Source organism: Manacus candei, unplaced genomic scaffold (genome assembly GCF_025592945.1).
Source record: "Manacus candei isolate 608988 ecotype Guabito, Panama unplaced genomic scaffold, ASM2559294v1 h1tg000008l, whole genome shotgun sequence".
NCBI lineage: Eukaryota > Metazoa > Chordata > Aves > Passeriformes > Pipridae > Manacus > Manacus candei.
Window position 1 is genome coordinate 1,445,348 of NW_026138056.1, and position 15,035 is coordinate 1,460,382.

The 15,035-nt window shown below is 33.8% G+C and overlaps 1 protein-coding gene across 1 annotated transcript in view; it reads right to left on the reverse strand.

Annotated features, from left to right (window-relative positions):
* Positions 1 to 15,035, reverse strand: part of DOK6 (docking protein 6) — a 249,244-nt gene that overhangs the window by 109,586 nt on the left and 124,623 nt on the right. The gene's annotated exons all lie outside the window — the stretch shown is intronic.

Below are 15,035 nucleotides of genomic sequence, written 5' to 3' on the forward strand. Positions count from 1 at the left end.
CGTAAAGAGTCCAAGGAGTAACTCCTACACATGCCACAACAGCCCCTCCATTCACCTCCAGCTTCATCCTTCTGCTTCCCAGACTTAATATCATGAAATCTCTGGCATTGGTCAAACAAGCAACATCTCAAGTTGGTGTTAAGACAGTGTGAAATCACAGCTAAGAAAAATCATGCAACTACCCTGACTGTCTTTTATTACAAGATAGGCTTCTCCTATCTTGTAATAAAAGATAGAAAACTTTCAGGAAAGCAAGCTTGGCACCAGGCAAGCATCCTCAGCATCCATGGTCCCAGTCAATCTATATCCAATCATCTTTAGGAGTGAGTGACTCCAGAAGTTAGAAATGTCTGTATTAAACTGCCACAGTCTTTTAACTCCTATTTTCGGGGACATCTGGAAAATACTTTTGTGACAATCTCTCCAACATAGTACTGAAATTTGGAGAGAGAAAAATACCGCATGCAAGCCCCAAAGCGTTTAGTGATGATGACTCATTGTAATTAGTGAAAATTTATATCCAAGAAAAAACTGTTCTATGTCTAATTGGTACAGTCATCAAATTATTGCCTGGTTAGGCATAAATCTCACATGACAGAAACATTTGCTAGACAAGAAAGGGAGACTGGCATGCAATTCCAGGTCTCCAAGAACCTTTGGATACCCTCCTTTGTTCAGGGTCTTGAATAATCCACAAACAGATTGATCCTGATTTATTCTGGCTATCAGCTGCCTGAGTTCCCAGACAGACAGCTCAAATAATAGAGACTACTTGGGGATTTTTGATAGCCAAATGGGGTTGTTGTCACAAAAATCTGGGGGGACTTCTTCAGAGTGTTGTGGGAGAAGTGGTTTCTCTTAACCTTTCCTGCTTTTTTTCAGTCTTTGTCTCAGGACAAGAGTTGGTCTTCTCATAACATTCTCAGCTTCTTGTAGTAAGAGACAGAACATTCTGTCAGTAACATCCAGATGACATTTAACTTTGTATGTGAGAAGAAAATATTGAGGTAACAGCATACTGTTTTTTCAACACTTCTACAGATACAGCCTCCTTAATGGAAGTAGCAAATAGGTATATCTCTGCGTAGCAATAAAAATTTATGGCTTTTAAAATGAGCAAGATGAATTTGTTTAAAAACATTCTATTCATGCATGAAGAAATATCCCTTCTGTTTCCCCTTCCTCTCCTTCAGCCTTCGCTAGATATTCATGAGGTCTGTTGAACCAAAGCCATGCCTTACAAACCACACTCTCCCATGGAGAGGGTGTCATGCCAGGGAGATGACAGAACTGGACCCCAAGACATGCTACCATATTCTAGCAGTGTGTGGAAGGGGCGTGGGGGCAGCACACCTGTACACAGGTAAGTTAAGCTGCTTCTGGGAGAGTTTGCACTGTGTTGCCCAACATCTGCTTCCAGCTACAGATAAACACAGGGCAATCATTGCAGAAAGCTGGTAGCACAAAGGAGACAGCGCAAATCTAGGCAAATACTCCCATGCTTCCTTCCCTTCTTTTCTGCCTAAGCTGTATCACAGAACATTATACATGTTGAAAGAATGCATGGTTTTATATAAAGCTTGCATTTTTTCCTGAAGTGTGGTCAGGACATAACATTTTACGTATTTTACAAAATGCACATTTTATTACTTTTTTTCACCGTGCCTGGACCCAGACTGAAAGGGCATGTACTGAAAATGTAGAATGAGATGATGGTAAACAAACACTAAACTAACCTTTCAAATATTACAAATATCTAAGGAGAAAGTGAAACACTGGTATTTCCATAAATCCAGCCTAATATCAATGTATATTCAGAACAGGACTCTTATACAAAGGCAACAAGTTCTATTTATATGTATTCTCACATCACATTTCCAGTATATATTTTCAGAAACAAACAAACAAATGCATTGTTCTAGGAAGCTGCTTCTCGTGTGTGTCTTCGTTTCATCTCCTCAATCTGTCTGCATCTCTCTTTTTCAGCAACATCTAGATCTTGAAAGTTTGGACCCAGAAACTGCCTTTCAGAGTATTTGACTCTGGCAGTTTAATTTAAGCTGCTGCTGCTTTGCTGCCAAACATCAATGATTAGGCCCAGACTAGATCGTTCTCCAACTGCCATACAGAAGAAACTTATCTTAGTATGAGCATTATAAGACCATGGCTATATTTTGCAAAGCGTAGGCTATAACATGCATTATACTGCTGTATAACTCAAAATTTCTATCTTACAAAAATGATCAACTTAATGCTACAGAAAATATAGTTTCAATGCAGAACTGAAATATCTTCCCACAGAACTGTGAGGATTTGTGTCTGCTGTCAGAAGAATCAACATTATCTACAAATGTGTCTAGAAGGTCAGGGGTGTGAAGGCAGTGTGTGAGTTAGTTTTGCCTAGTGCAGCCTGATAGCTATTGCTTACTTGCAGGGAATTGCCTTCAACCTTTTTCTTTACAGACACGTAGAATCTTCTTTAGAAGCAGATGAATTATCTTTCAAAGCCAAAGCCTTGTTTTTCCTTTCATCATATCCATCTTTAAAGCAATTCACTGTTCTTTTGTAAAAGATCTATAGAATGCTTTGTGTTTCTGGATAACAAATTAAATATTACCTATTATTTAAAAAAAATATTTATTATATGGTACATAAATGCATCGTTCATGGCAGCAATCTTTAAGAATGACAGGTACTATGTCACAAAACAGAGATATCACAGTTACTTCTTTATTTTGATTATATGCATATATTGAAACCGATGAAATATTACAGTGGGAGTAAGTCATAAAAAACTGTCAGGAAAATTTTTCTCTTTAATGCATGTAGATTAGATTTATTGGTGGTAATGCTGAGTTTTTAGTCATAACTGGTACTTGTCATTGAAAAATTTAGTTTCCTTTTAAGATAACTGAATTCCTGGGCCGAATGATAAATTGTAAAGTAAGTTCTCACAGCTATAAATAAAATCAAAATACTCGAATTTTTATCTTTACTGTTATTCTATTATAAAATGCTGCTATACAAATGTCATGAGGTGAGATAAAATGCAAAGAGATAGGAGACCTTAATTAGGCACTGTCTATTGCATAAGAAACATTACTAAGAACTGTAAACTTCTTACTCATCTTGTTGGCAATATTTTCCCCACAGTTAAACTGAGCTTCTAGGTCACACCTGAGGTTATATGTAATTTCTGCTTCAGTTCTCAGGTGATTAAACTGGCGCTGTACCTAGTCTGATCACTATATTGCAAATAGGTGATACCACAGGATGATAAGTGGGTTTGTTGATACAATAGCAATGATGAAATAATATTGACCAATGAAATATAGAAATATAAAATTTTCATAGTGAAAGTGTTCTTCTTCTACTTACAGTTTAAAACAGTTCATTATGCACAACTTACTCTACAGGGAGGAGCAGAGATACAGATATATGAACACATTTAAATTTACTGTCCTTAGAAATGCTCTAGATCTCTTTCTATCTGGCCTCTAGATCTCCAAGGCTAGAGGTGGGATGGTTTTTCAGACTCCTAACTTAAGAAGCATTTTGTGTGCGGACTTAACCAAATACCTTCTGAGTCCCGATAGCTTCATGTTCTTTCATATTTAACCTCTTGTGTTCACATGGCACAATCCTACAGGAGCCTTCCATCTCCCACCACAAGTTGCCAGAAGAATCAAATGCCTCCAGGTTGAGATAAAGCCCCAAAGAATTGACCCCTACTGAACCCCTGTTCAGTTCAGCTTCTGTCTCCTTGAGTAAGGCCATTTCCTGTTCTGCAAGGAATCTCCATTCCAGGAGATCTTTTTCATCATTATAACCAGCAATTTATTGTATTTTTAAAAAGAATGGTTCAATTTATATGCATCCCTTAAAGACAGACCTCTTCTCCTTCTCATGCTGCCCAGGTAAAGTGACGTGATCAATAATTTAAGTTGGAAATAGCGAGTGTACAATATTAGAGGGTGGCAACAAACACTGTCCTTGTGCAAATCAAAAAACCTCACTTTCAGTTTTGCCTGATGTCAAACTGTACAAATATAAAATGTTACATTTCTTCACTTCTGAAACATTTTTATGTATTTGCTGCACAAATGGTTTGACTCTTCTTCCCTCTAAACTACATTTATAAGAAATCCAAATCCAACTAAATATTCTTACTCTGGAAGAAACCAGAGAATCTTTTCTGTACAGATTAGTAGGACTTAGACCTGATATTTCCTACCAAGAAAGAAAGATGATGATGAAAGATGGGTCAATTTATCTCTTCTAGAAATCACCCAGGCTTAATTAGAAGTTTATAAGAAAAAAATATTATAAAATCCCCACAGGACTGATGTGCTGTTACACTGCATCACATACAATATATGCAGCAACTTTTTTTTTTTTTTTGTTGACTAACAAATAACACTATTGCCTGCAGGCATGTAATTTCTTATAAAAATCAATAATACCATAAAACATCTATCCTTTATCAAGATGTATATCATCCTTTGATGGTTCAAACATAATTTTATTTTATAAATATTTAAAATCTGTTATTCTAGCCATGTCTCTCTTGCTTTGGGCACTTTTACTAAAGCACATCACACACAGTCAAACACAGATACAAATCAAAAGCAATGTGGCTATTTCTTATCTTTGTTCAGAGGAAGAGAGGGATAGTGCTTATTTTTGTAATAAGGTAACTGATTAACATTGGCTATGAATGAATTAGGCAATTTTATTTTAAATGATGGCTAGGAAGCAATGAAGGGAAATATGTCCTATTTATTCTAAGAGAACAGAAAATCAGACCGCATATAGACTAAAACTTGCTAGCAGCAGATAATGGGCTGCAAGTCTGAAAGCAACTGATTTATTAAAATTAGTTTTTAATTGACCACTTATATTTGAAGATATGTTATGACATATGGGACTCATATAGAATTTTTGATTGTGTTTCAAATAATACTACCTCAAAGGAAACTTTTTCGTATTTTTCTTGAACAGTGATTTTTGAATATTTTACCCAAAGTAAAGTGTCCTGTTATTATATAAGTGTAAATCATTGAACCAAAAGCCAAAGGAAAGTCATGAAAAAAATGACATATGCTGTTAAATTATATTAATTTACTGAAAATACTATATATTCAAGCAGTGACAAAATATTTTAAAGGAATCCTGAACATATTCTTGGAAAAAGAAGTTGGTGAGTCATGTTCCCCCAAAATTTCTTGTCATTGCCACTTTTTTCTTTTAATACTATAAGACCCTTACTTTTGAACTACTTCCAGCTACTAAAATGTATGTATATTTTTGACTATACCATTAGTTTAATGACATACTCATCTTTCTTCTGTATAATTTGAGCATTATAATTTTTTTGCTTAAGGAAATACTAAATAATGATGCAATCAAGTTGAACGAATAATTACAGAATATGAACACATATTCTGTAACTTTAACTCTTGGCATACTTTGCTAATGCACTTTTTTTTAACTGAGGGAAGATATGATCTAAGTATTATATAAAAAGAAACTTTCATTTCTTCATCATTTGCTATTTTAAACTTGAGTTGGCATAAGGACAGAACAGTCAATTACAAAAATTATCAAAAGGCATTTATTAGCTTTTAAAACTGATACTTCTGCCACACTTATTTGGAGATTCAAGATACATCAAGAACAGGGTTCTGATAATTTTAATTTGACTATGTACCTGTGTTTGCAAATAGCCAGCTGTACATGCCTGTAGTTACCGAGATATATACTGATAATATCCTGTTTGTTTCTGCAAGTCTGATCAAAAGTTTCAACTTGAATAACAAGCACCCAGCTACTAGTCTGTCTGTTGTCCTGTCAATAATATAAGCACATACAATGTTAAGTGAATCCTTTTGAAGGCAATAACAGTATTCAAAAAGATTTATCATATAGATGTTGTTGTCCATTAAACTATTTCCTTAAAATAGACTTTACTTGCATATAATATCTACTCTTATCCACGTTGCTCCTCCTTTCCAGTGTAAAATTGCAGCAAAAGAGCACCCTCTATTCAAATCCTAAAAGAAATGCCCCACAACATTGACTAGCAGTCCCTAACCAAAATTTAACCAGCAAGAAGGAAAGTTTCCCATATGAACTGTTGCTTGAGAATGCAGTTTTTGTACAGAAACAGAACTTAGATGACTTCTTTGAAAATAGAGAATTTATGGGAAAATGGAGAAAAATAAGAAACAAAACCAAGAAAGCATTTTCCTTTGCTCAATACTACTACTAATGAAACTATAGGACATTTCTTTTCTTTTTTTTTTTCTCCTTTAGGTAAATGGCAATTTCTGCTATTAAAAAAAAGTGAATATCACTTTAGTCAGTGATTAGTCCTACAGAAATGAATGATGTCATTCCAGGAAGAAAATGCTATTTAGTGAATAAATTAGTCCTTGAGGATATATTTACAGGTATTCTTAAAAATCACGTATTCTACTTCACACTGGGGGCTAGTGACTCTCATTATACCACAAATGTTTGTCAAGTCTTAGTATGTCCAACAGATTAACAGTGAGCTGACAGAGCATCACTGCTCAAAAATATGCCTTGCAAAATTTCACTCTCAGTTCAAACTTTCTTCAAAGTGCAAAGTAAGAATTATGAAAACCTGCCTAAACACAGAAGAAGCATTTACATTATGTCTGAAACTAATGGGCCAGTTAATAGAATCTGGCATGGGAATTAGACAGTTCCCTAGGATTGTCAATCCATACCTGTTTCAACAGTTATTAATGTTAAATTGCAATTGCATGAAAGTAAAATAACCTGAAGCAGCTTGTCTGTAGTGGGAATGGCATAAACACCATCAGTCAAGTGTCCAAAATGGGTCTGTCACCAGGAACATAACACACAGAGGATGCTATCACATCAACTTATGCAGCTACCTCATGATTGGCAGTCAGCAATAGCATTTTTCTGTCTTAAAAATTGGCAGTATTTCAGATTTAGTCTACTCCCACAATCTTGCCACTCGAAGATCAGAAATATTGTTAGATAAGATAAATAATTCTAAAAACATTATTTTCCTATAGAAAATCAAGGTGAAAAGGACTAATTTTAATACATGGAAGAAAAAATGCATACTTCATTGCTCTTATGCCTTTGAACACGTGATTTTCACTCCAGCCATCTGAATATCTTCTGCATTAAATCATAAGGAGTAGACAATGACTATCAGACTAGGATGTCTTTGTAATCTCCCTTTCTTCCTTTCTTTAGCTAGACATGCCTAACTAGAGCAAGACTTCAAGCTGTGAATACTTAGATTTATTCATGCATGGTACTATAAACTATTTTCAAAATAAAAACTGTTTCAAAATAAAAAAATCTCCTGAAAGAATAATTTTTTTCTTTCTGTGTTTCCATGGGACTCCTTGATACTACAAGAGGTAAAAAGAAAGATTTTGTGGCATTGGAAGTTTAAAGAAACTCATTCTGACTGAAATCACCTGTAAGATCATAATGCAGCATGTATTCCACTTGATTTTCAGTTGCATAAAACTTTACTCTCAGGCAGAACAAAGTATTAGCTAGAAATTACCCTGTGTCTTCTGTTTTATTCTTGCTGGATTTAATGTGGAGCTACTGAAAAAAAAAGATCTTAAAAGTTCATAGTCTAGAGTTAGTATTTAAGAACATATAATTAGAAAAATCTTTCTCAAATTTCACATGTACAGAATTTAAACCCAAAGGGGATTATTTTTTCATTATCAATTCTTCCCATTTCTTCCTCTCCTTTTACACTTTTATATTTTATTCCCAGTATAAAGTGGATTCCTACACTTGATACATGTAAATATTACTTAAATTAGGAAATGTTTTATGAAAATAGACATTCTTTGAATGTCTATGAATATAGATGCTTTCCAATCAGGCAAAACCTCCTGTAAATAACTTTCCTAAAATAAAATTGTATCTAAAGTGTGCAATTTTAGATTCCTGGGTTTTAATATACACCACTGATTTCTCTACAACATGATCGTAAGAGACACATATGACCACCTGACAAGAGATAGCTGTTTGAAGCTGAAACTCAGAGTCCATACTTTCATTAAGTTAATAGGACATTTTTTTTCTTTTTCTTTTTTAATTTAGTAGACTTCTAAGATTTGGAACAGTAAAACCATGTCCTTTGTTGAACCAGGAAAACAGCAAACATCCGTCTTCAATTATGTGTCATTTTCCTCCAAGAAAATAAGTTTTGATGAATGCAATCTTACAGAAAATACCAAGATTAAATCATTTGAAACTTCAAGAACTCTGCTGAATGATGGCTTAAGGCATGTCAACTGGAGACTCAATGATGAAAGATTGTTTTATTTCAAATCTTCCATCTTTATTTAGGGGTAAACAACTCATCGTGAGTTGTTTAAATTTAATATTTGAACCATAAAGAGCAAGAACTGTGGCAAAAAAATAGGATTTAAGTTTGTAAATCAGAGGTGCTGATTACTGTGAGAAGCAGCATCTGAAGATGAAGCTGGTGATCAGTTGCCCACTAACAGCTTTCTTGTGAATTGATTTATAAGCACATACAGAACTAGAGGGCAGGGGATGGATGTCCTTTCCTTTATGGAAGAGCTGGAGTCACACACTAGTAAAGACTGGTCTTCTGTGTTCCTTACTGAGACTCCAGGTAAAAGATCCCAATCTCTCATGACTTAAGCTAAATTCAAATGCATGGCTTATATTTTATAATGGAGAGACCAATCTAGAAAACAAATTCTACAGAAAAATGAGTTTTTAACAGTAGGGATGAGAAAATTGATCACTGTCATTTAAAAAGGAGTTATTTAGCACCATCAGCACACTCAACTAATGGACAAAAGTACAATATATATGCTGGCATATGCTTTTCCTATTTTCTGCATTAATGATTTTAAATGAGAAAATGGATGACTTGGATATTGCTCTCCCTTCTGCTTTGAGTGGCTACTCCTAAGTTCCATGGCCTTAAAAAAATGCAAAAAAACCCTCTCTTGATTTTGTGATAAGTTAAGGTCACCAGGGGTTTATTAGGTAGTCATAAACAAATGAATAAAATATCAGGTTTTTTTTTTTCTTGATCACAGTGTTACAATGAGATCATAATAGCAACCAAATAATAAAAGGCAATTATATCTATAATTCTCTCTTTTTTTTTCTTCCTGAATTGAGTAAGGACAGACAAACAATTATTATTCTTTACATTTTCACAATAATCCTTAAAATATGCCTTTGCAGAGAATCTTGATAACTTATAGAATTAATGAATCAGTTTCCATGTCCAAAACTAGTAGTGCAATATAGTAGATTGAAGCATGAATAAAAAAAAATTGTTATACAAGTGACAGTGAAATTTTGGAGAAGTAGTGCTTTACTGAGCTAGAAAGAGAGAAACCTTTTTTGTTTATGCCAGAAAAATTGACATCTTCATTTACTGCCTTGATTTGATCCTTCATGAAGGCCAAAGTTTATATCAACAAATACATGTATAATGCTTATATGTACAAAGACCCAAATCTCAATGAAGGTTTTTACATATCCACTACTTAGAGTTATAAATTTGTAGTTTTTCAAGACCTCTATTAAAGAAAATATTTATTTCTTCAAAATTCATAATAATCTTCATCAGCATACATACAATTTTTTGACATTCTGTGATCAATTTGATTCACAAAGGAGGTTAAAATTATAGCTGTGACAACCTTAAAAATACAATTATTTAAAACCTCATAATTCATGGGCTATCACTATTTTCTTAATTTAGCATGCACACAGTTACAAACTGCCTGTTAAGTAGTTCAACATAATCACATGCAGGAACATACAACTCTCCTTCCAACTTCTTCCTATTCACATTTTCCTCTACTATGATCATAAGTTTTAAAAAGAAACCCTTAGATATTAAGAAATTAAGCCTTTTTACTGAGATTGTTGTCTTACACTATTGATTTTTATTATACTCATGTCTACATTTTAACAAAAATGACACTTATTGATAGTATATAAATCCAAGGATATCTCCAGATATCAAGAAATGCATAGTGGGGCATTGCATTTGAAGGACTAGTTAACGAGAGAGAGGATTCTTAGAGTTTCTTCTAAGCTGGTTCTTAACCACAGTAAACTACATTTTCATCTAAATCATATTTCTATAGACAAATAATAAACATTTCCCAGAAAAAAGGTATGACTGCCGGTATGAAGTGCCATCTGAGAAGAAAACTAGTTATACTCAGCACACTATGGAACTATTGTTAGATAAACATAAAATAGAGAAGTTACATACATATCTGGATAATGCTGATTTCTACTGCTGATGAGTACTAACAGCAAGGGCAACATTTATTAACAGGAAAGTGTTGCTATATCTAGTGACATATGCTGGGAGCACTGCATCCTGTATCACATAGGTGTCGTGGACATTGTACTACACTTGAAAAAAGATTGGCACTGTCACTGAGTAGAAATATTTTGAAATTACGTTGGCTTTTTGAGTTTCCTGCATTAATTCACTTCAATCACTAGAGAGAAGAGCAGAGATAAATGTCAGACTTCCTATTTAATTCCCTTCTTATTTTTTCAGTGAGGTGATTGCAAGCTACAGCAAGGTTTAGGCTAACCTCCTTACGCATTCAAGGAAACTTACCATGGTAATATTGTTGAAGTTTAGAATATAAAGCAGAAGCTACACAGTAAGACATTTTGTCATTCTTACTGGAATAATGTTTATAGGTACATACCTAACATGTATCTGTCTTGTCTAGACCAGTTAGCTTAATTATCTAGCTGCTTATCCATTAGTACATTCAAATTTTCTTTCATTTTACATTTATTATATTCATTTTATATGCTCACAGCAAATTCTATAATTTGATTATTTCAATTTCAAGGTCCTGTCAAAATTATCAGTAACAGATGCAATATTGATTTAATGTTTTATTAATGGAATATAAACTTCAGATACAGGATTTTTTTCCTCTTGAAACTGAAACCAAATGCTAAGCTACTGAGAAGCTTGGCCAATGAATAACTTTCTAATGAGACAAACAAATCCAAACAAATCCATACTGTCACTGAGCAAGTACCATTCTGAAATGGAGTTGACTGTTTTCCAACAGCAGTTCAAAGAGCTATCTTTGGGGGACACTTTACAAAGTACATCCCATTTATGAAACAGAGAAAATTTATATTAGTGAGCCATTGTTCTTATTTGGAAATTAAATAGTCAGCTTGCTGATGGACTTGGTTCTGTTTTCCACTTCACTAATTCTAATCTACTAATTTTTTTTGTTAGCCAACAGGCTTACAAATTTTCTTCTAAATTCAGGATTATTTTTATATATGTCTAGTTTAGGGGGAAAAAAAAGATTCTTCATAATAGACCAGTTAATATGATTCCATAAAAAATAAAAATACTATCTATGTATTTTAACTTCAGAACTATAAACACTTTTAAGGAAAGGCTTAGTTTTAAAAACAAATAAGGAACTTGAGATTAGTTTTTCAACTTTGTCTTACATGATCATAAAAATGCAGGCTAATCAATCTTTAATGCTACCCAATAAAGGGATAGTCTCATGAGAGTCACTAGAAATTTTATGTTGCTGCAAGCTTTCAAAAAATTCATTGCAAAACTAAGTCCCAATACAGACACAATATGGAAAAAATAAGAAATGCCCCACATTTTCAAAATCTACAGTTTTACAGAAAATAAATGGATCTAGTATTCTATCATTTAGAAGCAGATCAAGATTCCTCATAATTCTAATTAATGGAGAGATTTCAGTTCAAAGTAAGGCTATAATCTTCATAAGACATCAGAAGACTAGTACATGCCATATAGATATAACTGAATATGAATCTTAAACCTCTAACACATGCCAGAACACTAAATGAATGCATTAATATACTTTGGAAGTATTTGCATTACTTTTGTGAAGAGAATTGTTGATTATGACTTCTCCATGACATGTATAAGAACTGAAATGAGTGATTGGTCAAGTTGAATTGAGAAAAAAACTCCATCTAAGATGAAGCAATCCTGAACTTGCTTGAAAGAATGTAGTGAACTGTCACAGTCAGTGATCATCAAAACCTATTGAACAGCATTGCAAATTTGATCCACCTGTAATATTCAAACCTATTATGATGTTTATTCTGCTTTCTGGAACATTTACAAATTGCTAAAAACTGAATCTAAAGCAAAATGCAAAAAAGTTCTCAAATAAGAACATAAATTTTCTCTATTTTTATATAAGCTGTTCATATCAATTCTAGCTGTTTCAGCAGGAGGGAGAAAATTAATATATTTGTCATCATTAACACCTTAATTTCACATTAATACATTATTTTCTAAGTTTGAAAACAAATAAAAATTGAGAAACAGAGTTAACTAAATGACTAAAAGCTAAAAGGTAACTTGCAGTCCACAGCTTCCCTCTACTGTTTTTTCCATTGATTAATTTCAGTTTTAACCTCACACTAACTAGCAAAGCAGATTTAGTAGCAATTGGAAGCAGTTGAAATTGCTTAAACCAAAACTTTAAAAGCAGCCATGCTTTAGGAAAGAAATTGGAAAAAAAACAAAGCTTTTTTAGAGTAAACAGGTTAATTTATCTGTATAGGTTATGAAAACATTGAATGAATGTACTTGAACTGCAATTACAGAGAATACATTCATATTTTCCTCCTTCATTGCAATCTTCACATAGAGAGGACTGTATTGCAATCAATGTCATAGTGATTTGAAGAAAAGCAGCGCAGTTTAGGGCACTGTTTAAAACCATGTTACTCTAAAACTACATAAAGAGGAGCAATGATTATGACTGATAAAGTTTTGTGTTTTTTTTTTTTTTTTAATTAAGCTTCTTTGGACATCTGAAGCACAATTTTCTTCTTGGTGTTAGACTGAATTTCCTTATTTAAAATAAGATCTCCAGTGAATTTAAGGCTGAACATTCCAAATTGACAGAAGAACTACTCAGACAGTAAAATTAACTCAGGAAATCATTTTCATATATTTACCAGGGAAAAGGCCAAGTCCTCTCTTTGAGAAATTTAATGCTGACTTGCTTGGAACTTTGACACAGGATCATCAGTTACTGTAAACAGGGGAATCTCAGCTGTCTGGGAATACAGTAGTTAGTAACTGAAATATCTGCTAATTGGTGTATTTGTGATTCATTTACATACCTACCATATCTGTTGTAGTCTTTTCAAATACACAGGAAAAGTGAAAAATTTCAATTATTGAAATATAGAATTATTATTACCTAAAATTTATTTACTTCTGTTCTTAAAGATATATCACAGTTCAATATTTTCTCATGAAATATTGGAAGAGAGATTAAAAAATCTGAGTGGGCCGTGACAATGCATGAAGTAACTTTGCTCTGCAGGTATAAAAGCTAGGGCAACTCAAGAAAGATCTCATAAGAACATGTAGTCAAGAGACACAAAAAATCTCAAATGAAATGCAAATATATAAGCTTTACCAATTACCCTCATTGCAGGGACCATTCTGAATGTTCAACAGCCCACTGGGCTGTGTTAATGCTTATAGCAATACTCATATTGGCAGTGGACTTGTAGCAACCTCTCAAAACATTATGAAGATGGATGGACAGTGAACATTAAATACTTATCTTTACTGCTTTGTTTTTCTTTGGCTTTTCTTGAACGTGCACAAATTTGCCCAAAATTTCCATGCCTATACTCTACATGAAGTGGAATATCCCATGCTGAATACCTGATCAATTATATATTAGTAGCACACAGAGCATTCTTGGCTGTTTTACACACACTACTCTTCTCAGCTTGTTTTCATTCAGTAATTAAAGTGTTTAAAGTCTTGAAACAGTTAACCTGCCAGCAGTCCCATGTACCGTCCACACCATAAGTAGCCAAATGTAATGCAAGCTGAGCAGTGACAGAGAATGAAAAATAGATTGGATGTTTCAGGTTTGGAGCAGTAAATTATCATGTTATTTGTTGAACCATCCCTAGGCTCAGCCAGCCATACATCATTTGTCAATACTCCAAACTCAATCTATAAATTAATGTCATGATTTTTGTGCTGTCACTAAATGTATGCTGTTCTCAGGAGAGGTCAGGAACTGCAGAAGTCATGTAATTTTACAGGATGATACATATTCACAAATCCCAGGGGATCTGATCTATATTCCATATAGGTGATCAGAAGCCTTTTTATCTCAGCTGATACCTGGATTCAATTCCAGTGTTACCAAACTTGTGGAGAGTGAATAGGGTATTACACCAATACCAAACGGAAAGGAAGTAGAAACTTGCCCAAACACAATAGGTATGAGTTAAGTAATTGTATCTTCTGTTATGTTTATAGAAATTTTAAGTGGGGAAAAATTATGAGAAAAAGGAAACACTCTAGAATTTCACCACCTATGTACTTCTCTGTTGGCATTTTAGTACTGAGTCATTAACGTACCATACCAGCACTTTCCAGAAGAGCAGACTAAAAGGATTAGGAGTTGCAGTGAGTGATAAAGTAAACAGATATGCTAAAAAGCCAAGAGCCTTAGTGTTACTATATATACTATATATACTAATACCTAGTATTACTACTTCCAAAGGAAGAAGGGAAGGAAGGAAGGAAGGAAGGAAGGAAGGAAGGAAGGAAGGAAGGAAGGAAGGAAGGAAAGAAAGAAAGAAAGAAAGAAAGAAAGAAAGTAAGAAAGAAAGAAAGAAAGAAAAAGAAAATGTTTTCAGGGTTTTTTGCTTCTCACTATCCTACTCTGTTACTAGGTAGCCCAAGTCAAGTCTGTTTTGCTTGTTTTGTTACTTCATGAACATTGTCTCCATCCTTACCTTGACTCATGAACTTCTCATTGTATGTCCCTGTCCTTCTGAGTAGAAGTGAGAGAGAAGCTTAGTGGAAACCTCTCAGCCAGCCAAGGTCAACTCACTACAACATAACTACATGTTCTCCATGTTCTAGATATGAATGTTGGAACCAGAGATAGTGCAGATTTCTT